General features: G+C 37.6%; 1 long non-coding RNA gene across 4 annotated transcripts in view; it reads right to left on the bottom strand.

Annotated features, from left to right (window-relative positions):
- LOC142602637 (uncharacterized) overlaps positions 1 to 12256 on the bottom strand; it is a 125204-nt gene that overhangs the window by 61871 nt on the left and 51077 nt on the right. For all 4 annotated transcript variants that reach the window (XR_012836389.1, XR_012836418.1, XR_012836397.1 and 1 more), the window contains exon 3: positions 158 to 207. This is a non-coding gene — a long non-coding RNA (uncharacterized LOC142602637). The remainder of the gene's footprint in view (positions 1 to 157; positions 208 to 12256) is intronic.

Here is a 12256-nt window from a genome sequence, read left to right as displayed (position 1 = left end):
CAGGTAACTCTCTACAACTCTACAAACCCCATATGCCACAGTCACACTCAGTCAAAGAAATGAAGAAAACTAATTGCCTTCTTAATTAAACAGCTGTCTTACAGAACAATTGTCCTATAGTCTTATAGAAGAGGAAAATAAGCATTCTTTGACTTACTTTTTGGATTGTCCCGGTTCATTTGTACAACTCAGTCACCATTTGTTCTTCTGAAATACAACAAAGAAAAGACAAATTCTGTTAAAAAAAAAAAAAAGTATTTGCTTGAACTGAAGTTTCTCATTATACTGTTAATTAATGCTTGAAGCTTACTGTTTGCTTTTAGTCAGCAATGGAAAATATTTCTATCATTCATTTCTGTTTCTCTGATTTGATTGCCAGAGTATTTCTGTTACATGAAACTGCTCTATCAAGATGAATTGTGGAGACTGCCTTGAGATGTGAGCATAACATTGAAGAATTAGAAATAAATTCCAAATCCTGTTGCAAAGTTTACCAAAGAAATTCCTCATAGCCATAGAGAAAGTGAAAAAATGTAAAGGAGGATTTAATTGCTCAAAGATAGCTATGTAGTGTCTCGTTAGGCTCTATGACTGTTCCTTGTTGGCCTCCACCACCTACTCCAGAAAGGTGATGACTTTCCCTTGATCTTGGGTCACATCTACGTTTCAGACACCTTAAGACACTTCAATGGGTGTTGAATACGAACAGGTTGGCCACTATGTCCTGTAAAAACTGAGAAAAGTATATCCATACCCTACTCGGAACTCATTAAATGTTTTTAAAGCATTTTGGAAGACTAAAACAAGAGAAGCAATCAACCAAAAAAACCCCAACAAAAAAAAAAATCTACTGAGTTATGAGTGTATTGTCCTTAAAAAGAATGCTCTAATGCTACATTCTCTATTTAGCCACATAATTTGTAAACCTTTAGCAGAAGCAGCAAAAAAATTCCTCATTCCCTTACTATGCCAAGTAGTGATCTGGAAGTAAAAGATCTCCATAAAGAACTGGTACACTCCAGATAATGGAATAACTAAATAAGAGGGGACGTACTGGAAAACTAAGTACAGAGCCATCTCATCACTCAAGTATACCATTTTCAGCAGAATAAGAACAGTGCTGATTTGCAAAGAAAAAAAAAGGAAAAAAAAAAGACAAAAAAGACATGGAAACAGGAGGACACCAGTCAGAAAGAACCCTGACTCTAGCTACAGTTTGCAGCCAGGACGGGATAACAAAGCAACAAGTAAATGCCAACATGGACTTGTCAACCTGCTTAACTTCCCTTTCCAACAAGTTAGAGAGTCATGGGATACAAAGAAAGTGCAGTTAATCATCACAGTCACCTGAGCATGTTAGTTTTCATGCCATGTCATACTGTTTTCTCTTAAATCAATAAAGGAAGCATGGTCTTCATACACATGCTGTAGAATTGAATAGAAAAACGTATCCAAAGAATAAAACTATTAATTGTTCGCAACAGTGACTACACATTGATCTTAACATGTGGTATCCAATCTTTAGCATCAGGAGAAAACCCAATGTGTTCAGAAGGAAAGAGTATTTCATTAACTCATCAGACAACTATGCATGAGAAGAAATGTCTTCTGAATCTTAATCAACTTAAGTTCTAAAATCTCAGTATGAAATACATTCATTTATCATTAGAGGGTATGAAATCAAACTCCTTTAAAGAGGGCACTGATAAACTTCAAGCTATTTAATTTAGCAAAACAATAGAGCTTCATGAAGAGTGTTTTTCACTAATGACCTGGCCACTATTTTTGTTACGCTTGCCTCTAAAACGCACAGCCAATATTTGTGGTTTTAAAAAAATGACATTTCTTTTCTCAAAATGTTGCTGTGAAGGAAAAAGAACAATCCAGAAAAAATTAAACTCAGGGTCCAATCAAGTATACAAAGGAAAACCACACAAGTACATATTTCATCATACTCCTTCAGATTTTAAATAGATCAACATATTTTAGAGATGGGTGTGATTTTATGCTAGCTATGCCCCTTTAAAATTGGCAACTACATCTAATTCAGTGGCTTCTTATTCCAAATTCCAAACTCCAGTTGAAAATAGATCTCACAATGGAGTCCTACAGCTGAATATACTCTAGGGGAAAATTATTTCCTTTAATTTATTCCAAAGTCATTTGCATGACAGTATATCATTAGTATATACAAAAAATATGTATTATACCAACAGAGGAAAAATTCTGTGCAAACAGTTACAGAAACTCACATCCCACCAGTGAGATGAGATTGAAATTTAAAGGGCAAACCTGTTTTGTTTCTTTAAAAAACAAAACAAACAAAAAACCCAGAGCTCTTAGTAGTCCAGAGATAGCAATTTGTTTAGATACCATGTGATCTCAACAAAAGCAACACAAATATGATTTCTTGCATACCAGATATCTCTTAAATAGCTAAAAAGAGCCACATGGACAGTGTATACTAAAAATAACTGATGTAACACACCTCTCTGAAAATGACTCATGTACAAAGAGAAGTCTTCCTACCTTAATGGTTAATAACAAATAAAGGAAGAGGAAAGGAAATACATACTCACTTTATAACTCCATCATCAACCTTGTTGTCCTGGAAACAATTCTTCTACAAGAGAAGAAGTACTTAACTACTAAAACATCTTCTGCTACTATTTTTTTTCTTTCCTCCTCTTCTACGCAGCCCTTTCACTGTTTGATAAACAGTCAGTAAGAAATTTATCCCATAAAATGGCATAGAAATTGGATCTCTTTCTCTCAGAAGAAAATATATCATTCGAGTATGCAGCACTTACAGGAACATCAGGTTTGCATGAGGCTTTTGGAAAGGATTATAATTTTGTTATTGTTGTTGTTGTTAAAATGACCTACTAACTGAACTTTTCATTTTAGGAATACATAGTGCTGGTACAAGGTAACTGCTGATTTGACAGCATCACATTTTTCCATGGGAGCAGAGTGAGAAATCTCAGACTACAGTCCACATACGCAGAAATGCACGGCATGTTCTGTCAGAAGGGCTCAGCCCTCACTGGTAGGTGGTAAACAGCCCTGAACACATACAGACTGGAACCCTGTACATAAGATTTGCTGTACGGCCCCCTCTCTTTACACATGGGCTATTCCCTGACCTACCGCAAGCTTCTTCCTTCCATGCAACTCACCCAGAAAAGTTGAGGACCCAGCTCTACTCTCAATATAATTAATGTTCCCAAATACTCCATCAGTGAAATGTTACTGCTTCCCCAAACACTGTTCAGCTCTCACAGAAGTCAGCTTGAATGTCCTGCTCTCCTCCTTTTACCAGAAGCTGAAAAGGTTAACGCCATCCCTGCCTGTGCCCACAGGAAAGCTCATCCACATACACAGGACAGAAACATCGAGTGCGACGCCAGTCAACATGTATGCCTCTTAATATGACCAAATTCCTTTTCTCAACTCCAGGAAGGACTCCATACACACTCCTAGGACAACAAACAGGATAAGTAACTTCTGCTGCTTCTGCTGAAGAATGAATATAAACCTGCAAACCTACGGAGTGAATTCAGCCTGCCTTATTCCAGTGCCTAAGTACTCAGGGTGAGAGTCCTCTTTTGCAGCTGAATACCTCTGTAGAAGTGCAAAAAGTTCATAAACCACCAAAAAATTTCCCTATTTCTGGGTTTATGGTTAGTGTATGCATTTGGAATGGAACAGAACTTTCAAACTCAGTGCTCAGCAATGTGTTACGGCATTGTTGGCCACGAACAAATAATAATAATAATAAAAAAACCTAAACAGCGTTAAGAGCAGAACTTTGATTGTCTCTCATTCCCAACAGAAAGCCCTGTACACCGAGCTGGAGTAACCCATCTGGGATCAGAAATCTTAGCAACTCCTGACTTCAGAGCAACAGCTACCTAATGCAGAAACCAGCTTAGGGACTGTTCTCTGGCCCACAGATTAGCCACAGCAGCACGGCTCGTACCTGTACAGTTAGGCAAGCTTTCCTAGCCCCAGAACAGGGCAGCCGCATCCCAGCAGTCAGTCAGAAACAATCCCTGCACCATGCTAATAATCTCTGGACAATGCCCAAGCACTGTCTGGAAGAATGCTAGTCAGCACAGGCTAAAACCGTGCCAGGCACTGTGCTACCAGTTTAACAAGATGAATTACAGTGTTCCAGTACCTGGAGCCATCCGTGCCCTTCCCTTCTTAATTTAGAATTGTTCCTTTTGAAACAGTTCTCTCTGTGCTTCCACTAGAAAAGAAAACATAATTTTAACTTTTGCATGAAATAAAAACTAGTTTTAGAAATCAGATTTATCTAGGAAACAGCAGGTTTGTTTCAGACCACAACTATTTCACTCCACATTTGCCCGTACATTGATCTTTTTGCTACACAGCCCATTTGTATCAGATGTAGCAATCTGGTCTTACTTAATCTTCAATCCACTGATATAAACATAAATATACTTATTTAAACACTTGTAAATTCTTAACTTTTAAACTATCAATGTTTTGAGTAAATTTTCCCTCTGACCCTCTCAGCCTGCCCCTGCATACTGTTTTCAAGTAAAATGCCAGAGTCTGTACTGCTCTCAGATGGGAAAAATCACAATACACTCCATTTTCAAATGACAGCTGTTAATTACCAAAATTATTCCCCCAGAGAGTCCAAAGGGGTTTTGGTTCCTTCAAAAGACCCATGATTAAATACAATTATGCTCAGCAGTTCATTCAGTGTGGTATCTTGTATTTATCTTCACTCTTTGGTAAGGAGGCCTGCATTCTCCCTTGACTTCCTCTAACTTCCAATGTATTTACAAGGTCTTTTCATGTTACCTATTAATCTTGTTACCCATCTTTTTGTACCTTAGATTTTACGTAAGCCCTACCTGATATGCTTTTATATTAATTTTGAATTGTGTGTCCTTGTTTCTACTTTTCAAATTACTTATTTAACATATGAACATGACATACAGTGCTCTGCTTTGGTCTTTTTCCCCTTTTGTGCTTTTTATTCTAGACGCTTTGTTAGCTCTCAAGTCTCCAAGTATCCTCTTACTTAACTGTCTGCTCATGAGATCATATGCTTAGTGGGCAAAATTATCCGAAATCCTCATTAATTAGGATCTAGAGTTGCTACCAATAAACTACCACCACTAACAGATCTAAAATCTCAGCCTCACACAGTTTTGAACTGCCTCTGCAAAATGCCATGGAATGTTTAGCAGTAGAACCTATTACACAATAAGGATTATCATTTCTCATCTCCCCCACTAAAAATCCAATTCCCTAGACAGCATTCACTGCACAGGCTCAATAATCATTAAAAGTATGTGTCATCAAGTAGGCAGTCAACATCTACAAAAGCCTTTCTTAACGCATCAAAAACTGAGGGGTTTTGAGCGTCCCATCCCTCATACCATGCACAATAAAATTCAATGGTGTAGAGAGAGGAGGAGGATTATTTGGAAACTGGGTACATGCATGTAAATTTAAGATTATTAAAAGTGCGGTACCTTACAGTAGCAGCAGTGTTGCATGTGTTACAAACGCTAAATTCTGTCAAACTATTTCCAGTAAATGTACTTTTTTTCCCCTTCTCAACACTAGAAATTCCCTTTGTGTAATATAAGTTATATTCTGCAATTTCTAGTTCAAATAGGACCAGGTTTACCAGCCATCTTTTAAGAGTGTTTAGACCCTCCCTCTGCTGTGGTGCAGAAGTACACTGTATCTCAGCCTTGAAAAACATTTGTTCTCCAGATTTTTTTCTTCTTATTTCAGGCAAAAATTCCAAACCATAACAAAGGTTTTGCCTTCTGCTGCCACTGAATACCAGTTGCTGCACAACTAAAACTTAACATAATGACTTCAGGCTTTTTCTAACAGCTACTTTTTTATCTATAATTTAGTTTTCAGCAGAGGTGAGTATGTCATGGATAGGAAATGAAGGCACAGTGTGATGCACCACCACCACAAAGTAGGGCAGTGGCAGCAATAGAACAAAAAAATAAATCTCTAAAACTTGCAGGACAGTGTAAAAACATAATAATGCTGTTCTACCCTCCATACAAACTGAAAATAACCAACCAATCTACAACAAAACTCTCTGACAATTATTTTTCTTCTCAGTTGGTAATGCCATGAAATACATAATGAAGTTGACACAAATAACTTCCAAAACATTTACTAATTACTTGAGGCTATTTTTCATTTTACTGATTTGCTGTAATGTCCATTACCACATGAAATCACACCAGTTTTTTCCAAAGAGATATTTCCAGTGAAGTCAGTGGGGATTTAACAAGGCCAGGACCATCATATAAATAGAAATCAGAAAATAGTATTTCCATAAGAAACCACTCAGGTTTATTGGATTAGCAGGCACTTACAAGTGACTCACACTGACACAGCCTATAGTAATCCAATCTATTTGTGATAAATACAAATTCAAATCTTAAATTCAGAAAATCACCTCTGGATTCTCACATGGTTGGTTTTATTATATGTAATCACATTAGCTGTTCTCTCCAAATGAGAGGACAAATACATTAAAATCCGAACTTTAGTAGGTTTTTTTAATACCATGAGTGCAGTATGTTCTTAACAGTAGTAGCTTCCACACTGAGCACAATTAGAGCAGGATAGAAAGAGCCCTGAGTGGAAGTGCTGTGCGGAACACAGCAGTTTTCCTGTCCCATGATCCTGCACGCACATGTTGCGCCAAAAGGAGTGGGAAGAAAAGCCATTAAGCCACCTCACTACACTTTCCTTGGAAAAATTAAGGTAGATTGTTAGATCTGTGATGGCAACCACGATGATTTCTTCTGCCTGTGCAGTGGTTTTGATTTCCAATTTGGCATTTCTTGGGGAAAATATGACTCGTCTCCAGGGGATGTTACTAAATCTTAATATACACTGAGGTGTTCTGGCACAGACAAGTGAAGCATCAATGCTTTACTGAAATCCTGAAGGATGCATTCACAGCTCTCACACCTCCTTTAAAACAGGGCAGCAAGCAGGGAGGCTGTGACTGGTATGTAGCTTATTTCTATAAATACTCCTTTGCAGCAATTAAATAATTTGTTCTTTGATACATTGTCTTAATATTGCCATAAATAACAACAGTCTTTTAAAAAAATGTATTATTAAATATCCCGTATGAAAAGAAAGTCGCAAATATAAACAAAGGTGACACGGGCCAGAGAGTGGGGTTGTGTACCAAGGACCTGGAATTGGACTGTTATCTTTATCACCAAGTATCACAAAACCTGTAATCAAATGCCACCTGTCTGTAAGGGTATTTGAAAGCCACCTATTTTCTGCCATCCGTAAAGCAAAGACACCGATCCATATGCAGAGTTGTAAATCACTGAGCATATAGATGAAAACTCATTTGCGAGAACCAGTTGCCCACCACTGAGGCCAAAGCCGCTTACCAAATACAGGCTCCAAGGCTGAAGTGACTGTTGGTATTCGGGGAACTGCTGTGCAGCAATCACCTGTACCTCCTAGTTCAGTTAGATCAAGGACAACACTACATACAAAGTACACCATAAGACTCTTTTTTTTTTTTTTACGCACACTTTCCTTCATGCATACACGCCCACTTCTAAAGAAATCTCCATTAACGGCTACTCTACAATCCTAAAAAGCACGTACATCACAGCCTTGAGGTAACTAAATTAGTGTCATCTACGTTGAAGCTAAAATCAGAGTGAAAACCAGGTATATTACTTTCACCACAATAAAGATATTACCTCAGAGAGCCCTTGCACAGCATGAGATTTAAAAAAGGTTACCACATTCTGCATCGCCTGTGAATTTGGTCATGACCCCACCTGGGGCCTTGCCCAAGGATACTCAGAATAAAGGTAAAAAAATTACCCAGTACTCAAAAATGTTGATTATATGGAACAGTTTTAATGCACTGCAACCCATGGAATATCAGATGGAAAGGGATGTGGACCTTATCATGAAGAAGAGCATAAAAGACAACAATCAAAACGGCAAAGAGCAAGGGGGCAATGCATGAGTCGGTTTGTCTGAAAGACAAGGTTAAGAAATCCCATTTTCTGTTGCAATGAATTGGGTTTTGAAAGCTTGACCTCCCTGCCCTTGTGCATTTTTCAGATTTGCTTTTTTGAGAAATTCTAGCCTCTACATTACAGTAAAATGCTATAAAATTTTCAAATAGCTAGATTTTGTGCTAACCCTAATTCGTAATCATTCTGGCCTTGCAACCATGGTGTGAAATTTACTGAGCTAGACAGCTGGGAAGGGGGGGGTGTGAAGAGTGGGGGTGGTGTTGGGTTTTTTTATTATTATTGCACTTCTGGTGTTCAACCCTTCTACTCTATGAAATCCATATTCGGAAGCCTGTAAGGATGAAGAAGATGCTTTTACTTACAGATATTTGGTCAGGTTCTAAAAGCATCTGCACCTTCATTTGCCATTAATTAATTAATCTCCTTTGAAATTTACTTTGGTGACCAAAATATATGTATTTCCAGCCTGTAGCCCCAAGTAAGATAAAAAGTTGCTCTGCTCAGAAAATTGTTTTGTCCATATTAGGCTCTCTATTATAATTTTTATCTCTTCTGAACCCTTTATAAAAGACAACTACTGAGAAACGCTTTATAATGAAACCTATAAAAAAAATTCCCTGAGCTCACAGTACTATTACAAAATTAAACCTTAACTGAAGTTCTAGGAAAGGATCACCAGTTTTTCATGTAAACTTGTGGCGAGTTTTGACTGAAGCCCTCGACCCTACCTACCCTTGCCTAAACTTTGTCTTTCATTTCCTATCTCAAATCAGTCATAACAGCAAGATGGCTTTGCTCTGTAATTTTCAGATCTCAGGCAAACCCAATGCTAATCAATTCTGAATGGTGGAACCGGGGTGTGAATGGAAAAAAGAAAAAAAAAATAACAAAACATTGAGACAATCTGTGAAATTTAGTCTGCTTTTACTACCCAAATGGGTATTGGGCATAGCCCTGCATCAGCCAAAGACAAATGCATGCAGTCATGTTTTATCGGTTCATATGCTCCGGATACACGTTGGATTGTTATCAGATGGTGTACAAATTTATATAACCTACGTACAATTGTTTTATAACACGAGAACACAAGAACATCAAACTCATGCTCAATCACTTATGCAACTATTGGTCAATTTTTTTTATATTTTTTCCCAAATTGTCCAAACAATGCTTTAAAGATCACTATCCCCCATGCATACGAAGAACTATGAAAAGCAACACTGGGCTGTTTTATGGATCATCTCACAAGGTAACGCATTTAAAGACACACGACATCACTGTATTTCAGCCTCCGTAACATTTTCTTTAGACAGGTACAAGTTGTCTCAGTGAGAAAACATTATCTTGTGCGTGTCCCATTGAAAAGATTAATCTGTTCAACACCTGATGATTCATTCACCCACATGTTAGAAGTCCACATGAAAATGACTCATTCCGTCCGTAAGAATAAACACCTGGGATACCAAAGTCCCCTCATCTTTTCCAGAGCTGGTAACTGCTTTCTTACGCAAAGGAAGGGGATGGCAGGCTTTCCTATTACTGCAGGGGTGACATGAAGGAACAACAGATACGGGACTGGGCCGTGGTAATTTTATAATCCATCTAGATCATAAAAATACTTGGGAGTAAATTTGTAGATAACTGAAGTACTGGCAGAGGAACTAATACTCCATAGTGATCTGGTTGTTGAAGACAACAACTGATTTTAATCCTAACAAATCAAAGTCACCCATGTTTGAAGGAACACAGGCTACTCCTCCGTGACTTGGACACTTTTTACCCAGAAAAGGGCTCTGAAGCAATTGTACTGAATCACTCCAGTGTGGACTTCCAGTGCAGGGCAAAGCCGTATTAAAAGCTTGGCTGATTACATCATCTTTCACTGTTTATGAAACAAATACAAATCTGAAAATTTATTAAAAGCTAGCTATGAAATCCTAAAACTAGTAATGAAGTTAATTTTAATGTTTAATTTTATTGTTACTGCTATGTAATGCTTACTGCTGTACGCTGCCTTAAGATGAACTGTGCTTGTTTGACTTGAAAGAAGCATTTTAAAGATGGTTTTCCCCTCAGTAAACTTACCTGCAAAAATACAAGCATGGAAAATACCTGATCTACTATTTTTCTTTCACCTCATTACTTCAAAAAGTAACATGGAAGCTAAAGTTAAGACAGAAAAGAAAGAAAATACAAGATCTTAATTTAGGTGAAGAAATAGAGAGCAACTTAAATTGTGTATTACTAGAATGTGATGAGAATTTACGTAAAAAGAGGGCATTAGTTTAGCCAAAAAAGCAATTAACAGACGTGAATAAAGACACGCTTGCTGCTTTCATGACACTGCTCCTTCTTTCCAGCGCTCCTATCATCCAAACACTTTTTATTGCCATTCTTTCTGGCACTCCAGAACCTGAATTTTTGACTAAAGTTGAGATGCTACTTGGAGGAATGAAAGTGGACAGTAATTCAGTAAAAGATAAGGCTTTTAGAAACACATACTCTACCTACATGGCTGGTTGTGCCAGCATGCAGAGCCCATCAGTAACACCTTGCATGGAGCACACGGAGAGGAAAGGGGAACAAAAAGATCCAGCTGATCAACATCACAAATGTGTCCTGATAAATGAGTGACTCCAGAAGAAATACTGTAGGAAAGGAAGATTGTTTCTTGACACAAAAAAGAAAAAAAGGATATAGATTCTGAACTCTAAAGCTCAGAAACAAGGAAATCAAAATGAAAAGCAAGCATTGGTTTATATTCGACGCTTGATCTATACTGAAAAATATTATTCTAGAAACTGCACTGTAAACAGGACATCTAATAATATTTACTGAAAACTCACAAAGTTTTCTTCAGGAACTAAACAGAAAGTCATGTCCTGTAGGTATTCAATCTTAAATCTCTTTTATTTCATGCTAGGTCCTAAATCTTCAAAATCTCTTCTACAAAAGGAGATTCTGCCTTCTCTGATACACATACTCAGGAGTGCAGATCATTCCTCTGTTTTACTCACTCTGTCACTCTACTGCCCTTGCTACAGAGCTATTAAATCACATCCCTCTGAAACTGTCACTCTTCCCTACTGCCTACAGCAAGGGAATTTACACAGGAATGGACAAGGCACCCTAAGCTACCCATTTTACTTGCTTCTAATTCTGTATTTCAAAAAATAAAATTAAATTAAACAGAATAAGGCATAACTGACTCATTTTTAATTCTGAGTCATCCTGAATCTGCGGATTCCTGTGTCAGATTATCTGTACTCTGAAGAAAGTATCATAATATGGCCATTTCTAACTAACTTAAGAAACATGACATTCACAAAGCAAGCAACACTAACTGGTCACCATTTTCATTTTATACTGAAAAAAATTAATAAAGCCCTCTCTGCTGAATATAATAAGAGTTTTGAACAAACAGAGCAGGTAAGATAAGCCACGCTGTGTTTCACATGAGATAAAAGCAGGGAAAGTCCCTTCCTGGCTTGTCCCATTAGAAGTACAGACCTTGAACTTGCAGAAAACAAAAATCCTCTTGACAGCAGTAAGAGATTAGGGGAAGCTCCTTCACGCAGGCCCATGCTGGGGGCTGTACATACAACATACTAATCACATCCCAAATATGTACCAGTTCTGCTCCTGATGCCATGAGTTAAACTCTTCACTTTCTCCTACACTTCCATTTTATTCCGTTTTAATATTCTGTAAAACCAAATACATTGGTTTTATGCAGTAATTCCCAGTATGACATTTACTCCATGAATGGGAGTTTAACTCCTTAAGGATGCAATCCTGACTCCTAGCAAAATAAATGCATTCCAGCAGCCTGGAATACTAGTATTTCTGGGGAAATCACCACAGAATGATTTAGCACGGTGTTTCTGAATCTTGTAATTTTCACCAGAAGAATAGAACTGCTCAGCATTTTTCTTAAAATTCTTGTTCCCAGAATTACCAGGTTACGTAAGAATCTCAGATGCCAATAATGAAACATTTTCTAGTCTCCAAGGTAGCACAGAAATGCTGAAATTGGTCTTGACATTCCTCCCCCCTCCAAAAAAAACCCCAGAAGGCATATAAAGAGAAGTCCAAATGTTATTTATAAAGTCTCACTAATTATCAATTATTATTGAAATACTAGTAACCTAATTGTGCCTGAATACTTGGTCAACAACTTGGAATGTTGTTGACAGTTTCCATGC

Source organism: Balearica regulorum, chromosome 1 (genome assembly GCF_011004875.1).
Source record: "Balearica regulorum gibbericeps isolate bBalReg1 chromosome 1, bBalReg1.pri, whole genome shotgun sequence".
Taxonomy (NCBI): Eukaryota; Metazoa; Chordata; class Aves; order Gruiformes; family Gruidae; genus Balearica; species Balearica regulorum.
This window is presented reverse-complemented; position numbering and strand designations above follow the sequence as displayed.